The sequence below is a fragment of the Zootoca vivipara genome, chromosome 16 (genome assembly GCF_963506605.1).
Source record: "Zootoca vivipara chromosome 16, rZooViv1.1, whole genome shotgun sequence".
Taxonomy (NCBI): Eukaryota; Metazoa; Chordata; class Lepidosauria; order Squamata; family Lacertidae; genus Zootoca; species Zootoca vivipara.
The window spans coordinates 18,169,769-18,181,012 of NC_083291.1; the positions used below are offsets into that span (position 1 = coordinate 18,169,769).

The 11,244-nt window shown below is 43.5% G+C and overlaps 1 non-coding gene across 1 annotated transcript; it reads right to left on the minus strand.

The window, feature by feature from the left end:
- Positions 1-10,969: 10,969 nt before the first annotated feature.
- On the minus strand, positions 10,970-11,043 carry TRNAN-GUU (transfer RNA asparagine (anticodon GUU)). Its single transcript has one exon. It is a non-coding gene; the product is annotated as a tRNA-Asn (tRNA).
- Positions 11,044-11,244: the final 201 nt, after the last annotated feature.

Genomic DNA, 11,244 nt, shown 5'->3' on the forward strand with positions numbered 1-11,244 from the left:
CTCTTTCTTTTCAGAATAAAATTACTATCATCTCTATTATTAGACTAATGTTGTGCATCTGGTTTTGGCACTTTAAGATTTATAAGAGTCCCCCCCTGTTGAAATAAACATTTGGTTTAAAAAATATTCTCAAAAACCTTATTAAGAGCCTTTGCATCAAAGGCAAAACATGCATTAGTCAGAAATCTACTATCCCAGAAGGAGAAGGAGGAGAAGGGGTACTTTACTGGGTCAAACCAAGGGTTCATATAGTCAGCATCAGATTTCTGACCATGACCAGCCATGGATGTCTGACAGTGCTGAATTAATAGAAGCTTTTTAAAGAAGTTTGTTTCATTCCGTTCTTTTCATCCCCCTGCAGAAGGAAATAAACATCAGTAGGGCATGATAATGTACATTTTCTTTTACCACTTTATGGATATGCTTAGTGTCCAAAAAATGTCCCCTTTATTTAACCAATAACCCTATCAACCCAGCTTATCATAGAAATACATGAACATTTCCATCAACGTCTACCAAACATGCAGGTGACAAAGTAGGACCAAAGAGTAGAGGAAGGAGAAAAAGGTCCCATTCCATAAAGGCATATCTTTCAAATTTTATACCATCCCAACTCTTGTTTCCTGGTGTAATTTTGTCTTAAACAATGCATATTGGAAGGTGTCCCACTTCAGTAGGCTGTCCCTTGCAGTAGGTACTTACTGTTCCTGACATCCTTGTACCATTAATTCCACCACCCTTTTCTCTGTCAATGGGGTACAGCTGCTGTTTTGCAGCCTTTGTTCCCTACAGGACCGTACATTGTTCTTCTCCAGGGCTAATGAGTGCCTAGGCATCGGCCAAAGCTTTCTGGCTTGCAAAGCTAAGGAGCCATCAAGTGAAGCACACACTACCGGTTATGTATTTTGACCTGTGAAGCGCTGGGCAGCTCTCCTGCTTCTGCATCCCCAGTCCATCTGCAGAAAGAGGCAGCTTACTGAGCACATAGTAGTACTATGCCATGCGTGGCTGGTCGGCTGCATTTGGCTGGGCCAGTCACAACAAGTGGTGCACATCTCTGGAAGTCTGTTTCCGCCTTGTACGAGAAATTTACAAATCCTAAAGGTGATCAGCAAGAGCAATGCCTTCCCATTTTTTATTCTCAAATAGTGTGTGCCAAGCTCTGCTGTGAACATTTAGGAGAAGAGAGGCAATGGAACGGCGCACTCCCGGGAAACCACTGTGTGGCACGCCTGCCAAGCACTCAAAAGCGCAGAGTGAGGGAGGAAAGTTGGCCCTTCATTTGCTACAATGAAGGCTTTAAATGTCGGTGAAGTACATGGCAAGTTGCTTAATAAGCCTATTCGCTCCACTTAACACTGTAAAGGCAAATGGGCTTTGTGGGAGCCCCTGTATATTGGATCTGCACTGTAGTGTCTGCTAAGAAAAACAAATAAATTGAAATTCACTGAGGGGGAAAAACGAACCCACATGAGGTGTTCGAAATTATGCAGTGATGCCTATTGTTCCTAAACAACAAGTGGTCTATCTTCCTAGCAGTAGGTACTGTGCCAGATTCTCTCATTTGCATCCCCACAACTTCATTCAGTCCAACTGGTGCCTAAGCAGGCAAAGCCACAGTCTTTCAGGGAGGATGAAAATCTACAGTACTGAAATTCTAGCAGAGCCTATTTTGGCTGATTCTGGTTAAAGGTAAAGGTAAAGGGACCCCTGACCATTAGGTCCAGTCATGACCGACTCTGGGGTTGCGGCGCTCATCTCGCGTTATTGGTCGAGGGAGCCGGTGTACAGCTTCCAGGTCGTGGCCAGCATGACAAAGCCGCTTCTGGCGAACCAGAGCAGCACACGGAAACACCTTTTACCTTCCCGCTGTACCTATTTATCTACTTGCACTTTGACGTGCTTTCGAGCTGCTAGGTTGGCAGGAGCTGGGACCGAGCAACGGGAGCTCACCCTGTCGCGGGGATTTTAACCGCCAACCTTCTGATCGGCAAGCCCTAGGCTCTGTGGTTTAACCCACAGCGCCACCCGCATCCCGGGTTGATTCTGGTTAGGTGTGGTCATTTGTAATGTAGCTGTGAGCCAACAGTTTTCAACAATGATCCATTTTCCTCACTGGAGCCAGCATTTGTCTGTATGTCACAGGAAGTTCCCCTGATCACAGCACCTCTGTGATGCCAATGATTCGAGTGTTGCTTGTGGGTATTGACATGCGCTGGAGGAAGAGGAAGGAGCCACTCTTTGGGTGAAATCTATAAGGTGAAATGAGGGTCACATGTTGAAAGCGGGGGCACTTGCAGGTCACCAAAAATGGGGAAATGTGTCACGCACAAAAGGAGGACAAAAGTAGACACATGTTTGCATAACTTTTTGTATATGTATTGATACAAATTGAGAAATATGTACTATGGAAATAGAAATGTAGAGTTGTGGAATTGTAGAGTTAGAAGGGACCCAAAGGATAGTGCAACCCTCTGCAATGCAGGAATGCAAAGTCCCTGACAGATGACGGACCATTGTCTACTTAAAAACCTCCAATGAAGGAGATTGCATCTCACCATAGTAGGGAAGAGTATGACCAGGTAACCTGTGTACCTTCTGCTGCCCAGGTGCTGATTGTTGATCAGTGGCTTCAAAGCCCCCTGTTCTCCTTTCTTTTGTTCTTTCCATCTTTCAGTTTGGCGTAGGTCAGATAGCCCTTCAAATAGAGCGCTGGTTAGGGATTATGGGAGTCGTAGTCCACAATATATTGAGGGCCCCATGCTTGGCTACCCCTGAAATAGAGGGTCACCCTCTGTAAAGTAGGACACATGGCCACTCTAGAAGGAGGCCAAGGTGAGAGTCCAGTATGTGCCAGGTAAATGTGGAAGAAACAGGCAGTTGAACTGGTGAGATCAGTGGAGTTGAGAAGAAGAAGAAGAAGAAGAAGAAGAAGAAGAAGAAGAAGAAGAAGAAGAAGAAGAAGAAGAAGAAGAAGAAGAAGAAGAAGAGTAGTAGTAGTTTGGATTTTATAGCCCGCAATATCACCGAAATTATGCAGTCAAACCTGTAGGGCTCACAATAAGTACCGTGGCTTGTTGTGATGAGTCCAGCAGAGGAACAGTGACTCCAATGGGTTTGGTTCCAGCTCAGATTCAGGATCCAAGTTTCTTCTGCCACAGGTCTTGAGGAAAGGCTGTTTTTAAGTGATAGCCTCACTTTGCATGCTACTACAAAACTCTGGCCACAGAAAGGAACTGCAAGGTGTCCAGCCAGAAGTATTAGTATCTTCCACAACCCTTTGGGCAAACATTCCTTTTTTATTATTGCCTCAAAGGAATGGTCCTTCTCCTCCATGGACTTCTCAGATGCATCAGGGTGATCTCTGCTGAAGACAGGGTGGTGAACTAGATGGTTTTTAACTTTAAACCAGAGACTCTCCTGTTCTTATGTTCTCATCCCTTTAATACCTTCTTGTCTTCGATTTCCGAGACCTACCTCCCTCCCATTTCCTCTGCTTCCCCATTTTCAGGTTGAAAAGACTATGTGGGAGCCTGAATATTGAAATAATAATAGAAGCAGCCACCAAGTTAATTGTAAAGAAAAACACTTTATGCATTCTGAATATAGAATTAGGACTCTCTACATCTCCTTTTTTAATAATAATAATAATAATAATCACAGCCACTGGGCTATGCTTCTTTGTCATTGGCTGCTCCCATTTCTTCCCTCTGTTTAACACAGAGGGCATCCCCAAGAGAAGGCTGTCTACGACATAGCTGCCAAGTTTTCCCTTTTCTCGCGAGGAAGCCTATTCAGCATAATGGAATTTCCCTTAAAAAAAGGGAGAACTTGGCAGCTATGGTCTACGACAATATGGCAACTTGACCTTGGTGGATTTCTCTTTTCTCTGTTTAAACACTCTCCAGAGGGTGGGGAGAGGGATTGCACATATTGTAGTTGGCAGGGAACTCAAGCAGAACGCGCTCATTGACATGGATATCATTAAGGCCTGTGGGACTTTGATCTGCTTGGTCTCAGATCATCAGAGATGCATGGAGTTTCCTCCGCAGGAAAGGATATGGAAGTGCTAAGGCTGAGGCTGCAATGCTATGGAAATGGGATAAAATTGGAGCAGGGGATAAGACGCAACCCATTCCCCAACCTGCAAAGCATCGGTGACGATAAAGCATTGCTCCGTTTCAGAACAGGGGTGGAGGAGAAATCCAAGGGCATTAGTATAAACTGGAAGAGGCAGGAAGAGCAGCTAAGAGTTGATTTGGAGTGGGATCCTTCAGGTTTTCTAACTTTGAAAGTCGATTTTTAAATCAGAAAAGTCAGTAAAAGAAAATAGGAGAAATCCCAGGGTCAAACAACAGTCTTTCCCACCTGCTTTTCCTGTTTCTCAGTGCATTATTGTATAAGCCCACCATGGGTGATGGTGATTGCAGAGGTTTGAAGTGATGCATTGCAGGTGAACTGGAAGAGGATAAAGCTCAAAAGTAAACAAAGTTGTAGAAGGGCTTAAGGAGACATTTTGATGTAAAGAGTAATGTGCCCTTCAGAGGCAGCTCTGAATCTATCAGCATAATAAAGACATTTTGCTCTTCTTTCCATTTCAATCTCCTCCCCTCACTCCTTGTTATTGGCTCAAGAGAAACATTTGCTTGAAAAGTGAAATTTTGGGCTAAGCGTTTTAAGGTGCTGCAACTTGTGCTGAACTGGCATGTCAGACATGAGACATCCTTTACATTTTTGGCTTATCTGAGAAAGGGCACCTGCTTCCTTTTTCTTTGAATTTGCTTTTCAAGGCCCTTCCCCTTAATTTGTTCTCTTCCCCATTGTCAAAGTATTTGAGTACAAACTTCATAGGGGCAAAGACCTCTCTCTTTCTCTTCCCCCCCTTCCCCCTCTTTTCCTTATGAAACAAGTTCTATAATCTTGAGTAAAACTTTACTTTCGTGCATGCTTAGGATTGCAGTCATATTCTTATCCATACTGAGCTTCCAGATAAGGCATGATCTAGTCTCCTTCCAGATAAACATTTGCATGGAGATGTTCAGTTGCACTGTTGTTACATGCTGCCTTGTCTAGTTGATTAAAATCGACAATAAACAAAATCCTTCTGCCTTAATCCAGAATTCTTGTACCTTAAATGGCACTGATTTGCAGTTCTGTTGAGCTGGTCTGAGCTTTGCACTTCCCTGTTTAAAAATGAAAGCTCTTGGCAACAAACATCTTCTGACAGGCAGAGAGGAAAGGCATCTCCCCCCCCCCCCGGACTCTTGCAAAAAAAAAACCCCCATCTTCCCCATGTGTGTTGGAATACTAGTAAAAAAAGAGACTCCATTGCTCTAGCAGGGAAGGTTAATTGTTTGGAGACATGTATATTTTAAAGGGACAAATGCATGGAAGTTTTATAAACACAGTGCGTAATAATAAAATAACAAAAGCAAAGCATCACGTGGCAATCAATCAGGACACGGGTCGGAAAGATTGACTCACTGAAATGTCTGAATAACAAAAAGGGGTTGACCAGTGTAGTCATTCTACAGCAGCACACAAAAAAGGTGCAGTTAGGTGGAAGGAGCAGCATGGCATTAGTGGAAAACTGGCAGCTCAAACACTGAGCACTGAGAAGGAAGGAAGTGGAGGAAGTTCCTGTGCTCAACACCATTGGTAAGAGGTAGGAGCTGCATAGCTTCCACATATAGGGCTGACATGGCAAAGATAAAAAGGGAAAGTAGATTGGTAGACCCCCCCCCCCTGCACATCGGGTCCTCCCTAACAAGAGGGCACGTGTTGCGGTGTGACCTGGCAACCAAACCCTGTGTTGTGGGTGGGAACGTTTGGATGGCCACAACACCCTATTGGAGGTCCCTCGATGCTGGGTGCAATCAGACCAATGGGATGCCAGCTAAAGTCTATCGAGGGACCTCTATTTAAGCCCATGCACATGTCCCTGAGCTTCCTCTTTTGGGCCAGTGCATCGGAACACCCGCCCACCTCTCCCTATATTTAGGGCTTGCACGCATGACCTTGCTATGCCGTCATGTGTCGTCTGTCGTTGGGACAGGGGCGCAACAGGAATTTCCTCCATTTGGCTGATTGTCTGGTGCCATTTGGGTTTCGCCTGCCGCATAGCAAATCATTACAACTTGTGAGGTTGCAGATAGGCTCTGATTCAGGTGGATAGGGGTGGCAGAATGGTCTGGCCATCCCTATGCATTGGGTATTCCATTAAAGGAATCCAGGGACTCTTTGGTTGGTCAACCCTGAAAGGGGTTGTGCCCGTGCTTGAGTCCAGGGGGACATCTGGCTAGTGGACTGGCATGACCCCGCTTTCCACTTTGCCGGGTGGTCACCCAAGGCTGACCTATGGTGTGCCCTGGGTCAGTGCTGCCTGCAAGGGTGCAGGGAGCTAGTCAAACCAGAGCCTATGCAACCACTCACTTGATTGTAATTAATAAAGTTGTGGCCTAAATTCTGCAAAAAACCAAACCAAAAATTTGAGTCTTGTCTGAATTTATTTGGGAATGGTTGAAAGGTCTACACACACAAGTATATTAATGAAAAAGCACTTCTCTGCATTATCTTTTAAACAGAATGAATTCCATGCATACATGTATGACTTATGGGAGCACTGTTGGATTGTGTGGTTTCTTTTTAGAAACACACAACAGACAGTGCTTATAAGGTGCCTGAACTGCTGAAGTCTGACGGTGGCCCATCACCCTAGTGTGCTTTGTTTGCAAGGCAGCATGAAAAGCAGGTTTTCACAAGATGTGTTTTGCAGCTCCTAAAGGGGATTAAATCAGGCTCCAAATTGAAATGGAGTTCTGTCATTTTCTTGGAATTGGGAGGCGTTCTGTTTGCTGTCCCTCATATACGAAACAGCATAAGAGCAAAGCGCAGGAACTGCGTCAAGCATAAGAGAGCTTGGTCAGCAAGAGATTTTCAGTTGTTCCTTTACTAATCAAGGATTTACTGTCAGAGTACCTTTCCGCTTATCTCTTATACAGGAAAATTTGTGCCTATTCAGCAGATTAAAGATAAGTCAGACTTGGAGAGGAAGGTGTCCTCTGTAGATCCTTGTCAAATACGCAAACACACAAGGTGGAAACCTTTTGCTATATTGACATTTAGTGCTCAATTGCTCTCGTGTTCCATTTCAAAATACATTAAAGATTTATTCCAGGCACACACACAAGTTGTTGAATACAAAAGGCAGGTGCTGCTGATAGAAATGTTTTACAATAAATACTTTGGTAGTGATGTTGCCATGTTGAATCCAGGTTTAATTACTGCATTATCATAAGCACACAGTACTCTACATTATTTTTGAAATCGAATGTAACTGACCTGTAGAAAGGAATCTATGAATTGAAAACAGAGATGTTGTATGTACCCTTCTTAACTATGAGAATCCTTTAATAAAAACATTTTTAAACAACAACAACAACACTGTTCAACTATCACTTAGATCAGAATTTCCCAACTTGGGTCTCCAGCTGCTTTCAGACTACAGTTCCCATGATCCCTGAGCACTAGTCCTGCTAGCTAAGGATGGTGGGAATTGTAGTCCAACAATAGGTGGAGAACCAAGTTTGGGAAACCCTGACTTAGATCAAAGCATCATGTCCCAATGCAGGATTTTTTTACAAGCAACACCAGACATTTTTTACAACATTTTTTACAATGTCTACACCAGGCATAGGCAAACTCGGCCCTCCAGATGTTTGGGGCTTGCAACTCCCATCACCCCTAGCTAACAGGACCAGTGGTCAATGATGTTGGGAGTTGTAGTCCCAAAACATCTGGAGGACCGAGTTTGCCTATGCCTGGTCTACACTTATATCCCCTTCACACCTGCAGGTTGGCTGCTATGTTTCAGATTATAGCAATAAATAAGGAAAAAGTAGCAGTGAACAAAATTCCCCGTGACTCAAGTGAAGGGACTAGAATAGAACTGGTTCATAGATGCAGCACTTTCAATTCTGAGATAGAAACTAGGAATCAAAGACTCCTTTTAGGATGGATTCCCTGCCCCGCCCCCCAATAAAACCATAGATCGTACGTATATTAACTTTCTCACCACCACCTCAATGATTTATTCACTCATCCTCCGCTCTGATGCTTGCCTCCTCCTTCCATTTATCACATAAGGTATCTTACACCATCAGTGATCGTGCAGCAAACGTGATGACATCACAAGCCTGTGCAGACACTAGCTGATTATGTCAGCACCAAAAAATCCTTCTAGATGTTGCCTGACTACAACTCCTATCATCCCTGAGCATTGGCCATGTTGGCTGGGGATGATGGGAGTCCAACAACATCTGGAGGAAGGGAGGTAACTGTTTAAATTAGAATAACAAAATTTATGCACCGCTTTCTACTCAAACCAAAGACCTCTCAGTGGTTTATCCTTGCTCTGGCTAGGGAGCACCTGCAACCATTCCTCCTCTCTCTCCATCCCACAGTGCCCACAAAAACCCAAAATAATAACAAAATGTGTTGGTGCCCTTACCCTTGATGTAACCCAAAAGGCTGCTATGACATACTAACTTGTGGGGGAAAGCTGATTGCTTTGATTATTTGCTTCTTGTCAGTGTACATTTCTCTCACACATGTCAAACATTGGATGACAAAAAAGAAAAGAAAAAAGAAAAGTCACTTTCAACTCTCTTTTTTAAGGACATGGCAGCGGGTGTGTGTGGGGGGGAATCAGGCCCAGAGAATTGCTCAGTGTCATGCGGTAACTCTCCTGAGTTCCAATCCATTGTGAGAAGATGATATAAAATTGACTGATAGATGTTAACCCTCTGTCCTACTTGTTTTGCTGATAAGCGGTATGTGTGTGTGTGTGTTTAAGAAATGTGGCTTGCCTTCTTCCTCCCCTGAGATTGGCAACGCTCCTGGGTGGCACACTGATACGAACGATAATGCCTTTTTGTATTGGTAGTGCTGAGTGGCACTTTTCACAGCTGCTGTCTTCCTTCGGAGCCAAGGGGAAACATTTTTATGGCCTGTCATTTGCACAGGGATTTCTTCAACTCCTGCATCGGAATTTGAAGCCAAATGATGAGAGGATGTGGGCAACGATTTTCCTTTCGAAAGGAACGATTTGTCAGAGGAATTCTTTGCATCAGTGTGCCATATATACTGAAGGCTGAGGAGAAGGTACCCACCCTCATGATGAGGGGGAAAGTGTGTGTGGGGGGGTGCTATGAGGCTTCATAGGCAATGGGGGAAGCCCTCTAGGGTGTCATTATATAACTAGTTTTCACTTAAAATCTTACTGACTTTTGGTTTGTTCATACTGTGTGATCTGTGTTGTGTCCTGATGTTCTGAAATAGCCGTTTCCAACCTGGTGCCCTCCAGATGTTTTTGGACTATAACCCCTAACTTCTGGCCATCTGGCACTGATGGGAGTTGCGGTCCAAAACATCTGGAGGGTACCAGATTGGAAAAGGCTGTTCTCTAAAACGATATCCACATATCTCTACAAATGGTGTCTTATCTGTGTTGTGAATATGGGTGTGGGGTGTGGGTGGGAAGCAGGTTATACAGTGGTACCTTGGGTTAAGAACTTAATTTGTTCTGGAGGTCCATTCTTAACCTGAAACCATTCTTAACCTGAGGTACCACTTCAGCTAATGGGGCCTCCACCATGCAATTTCTGTTCTCATCCTGAAGTAAAGTTCTTTACCTGAGGTACTATTTCTGGGTCAGCAGAGTCTGTAACCTGAAGTGTCTATAACCTGAAGCGAGGTACCACTGTATTCTTGTTCAGTGTAATGCAATTTACAAAGTGGTTTCCAAAATGCCAAAACCATGTAAAGCATTTGTTTGGCTAAATCAATATTATCTTCCTCTTTTCTTTTCTTTTTTGCATGTGTATTGTTAGGTAAAAATGTGTGCAAAATTAGTCAGAATATAGTAGCAGATGGAACCCCCACAGTGTTTGTTGGTAGTGCAAAAATTGCAAATTTCAGAAAGACTCATTAGTGCCCTATGAAAAAATTACAGGATATGGCCTGGCACAATGATGTCTCTCTCTCTCTCTCTCTATATATATATATATATATGATTACAAATACCATGGTGAGCTATTCTGTTAAAAACTCGTGTCACAATCACTAGGTTTATTATACAGTTCTGCTTTTGTCAGGAATATATTAAGGACATGTATATTTCCCTCAAAATCCACTGTTGAAATTCGTTGACTACTAGGGAATGGAGACAGGCACAGTAGTTTTCTAGTTCCAATGATTATAATTTCTGGAGATGCAGGCCCCCAAATGTCTAAAAATTAAGGATAGAAGTGGAGCCACGTTGCTACTTTACAAATACAGAGCTTGGCATAACATTATTTGAGACTTTGGCATATTAGTGCTTGGCAAAATTTCTCCATGCAGAATGTGTGTTTATGTTATTCAGGTAATCTCATGTCTCCAAACCTGGATGTTAAAGTAAATCAGCAGGGAGTAAACTGAATTTATTCAAAGGTAAACAGTGAGCTTAGCAGAGCTGTCTCAGATGACAATGACAATGAGCAATGAAACAAAATTTACAGAAGTTGAATTGTGAGTTGTTTTCTATTTGTGTTGGGTTAAATAATGGTTTAGATTAATAAATTTCCCATGTGAGACATCACCCAACCAAGAAGCATAGGTTATGGTGCATGTACTATATATGGCATATATATTTATGTAGCATGGCTATTATTCTACAGCAGGCATCCCCAAACTGTGGCCCTCCAGATGTTTTGGTCTACAGCTCCCATGATCCCTAGCTAACAGGACCAGTGGTCGAGGAAGATGGGAATTGCAGTCCAAAACATCTGGAGGGCCGAAGGTTGGGGATGCCTGTTCTACAGCAATGAGCCCAGAAGTATGCATTCCTAACCAGTTAGAAACAGAACTGTGGAGTTGGAAGGGACCACAAGAGTCATCTAGTCCAACACCCTACAATGTAGGAATCATTTTCCCAAAGTGGGGCTCGAACCCACGGCCCTGAGATTAACAGTCTCATGCTCTACCAACTGAGCTATCCCAGGAATAGGCTCTGAGGCCATAGCGAATATCTAAGAGACTGCTACTGCTCCTTTGCCCTGCTTTGGGAAAGGTAACTGTTGCCGCTTCAGTATTTCCATTCCTCTCTGCCTTTGTCTCCCTTATTTTTCTGATCATGCTGTCTTCCCACGCATGGCTGAAAGGCAAGCCATTTACATTTCAATATATCCTATTGCTCTTTTGCCT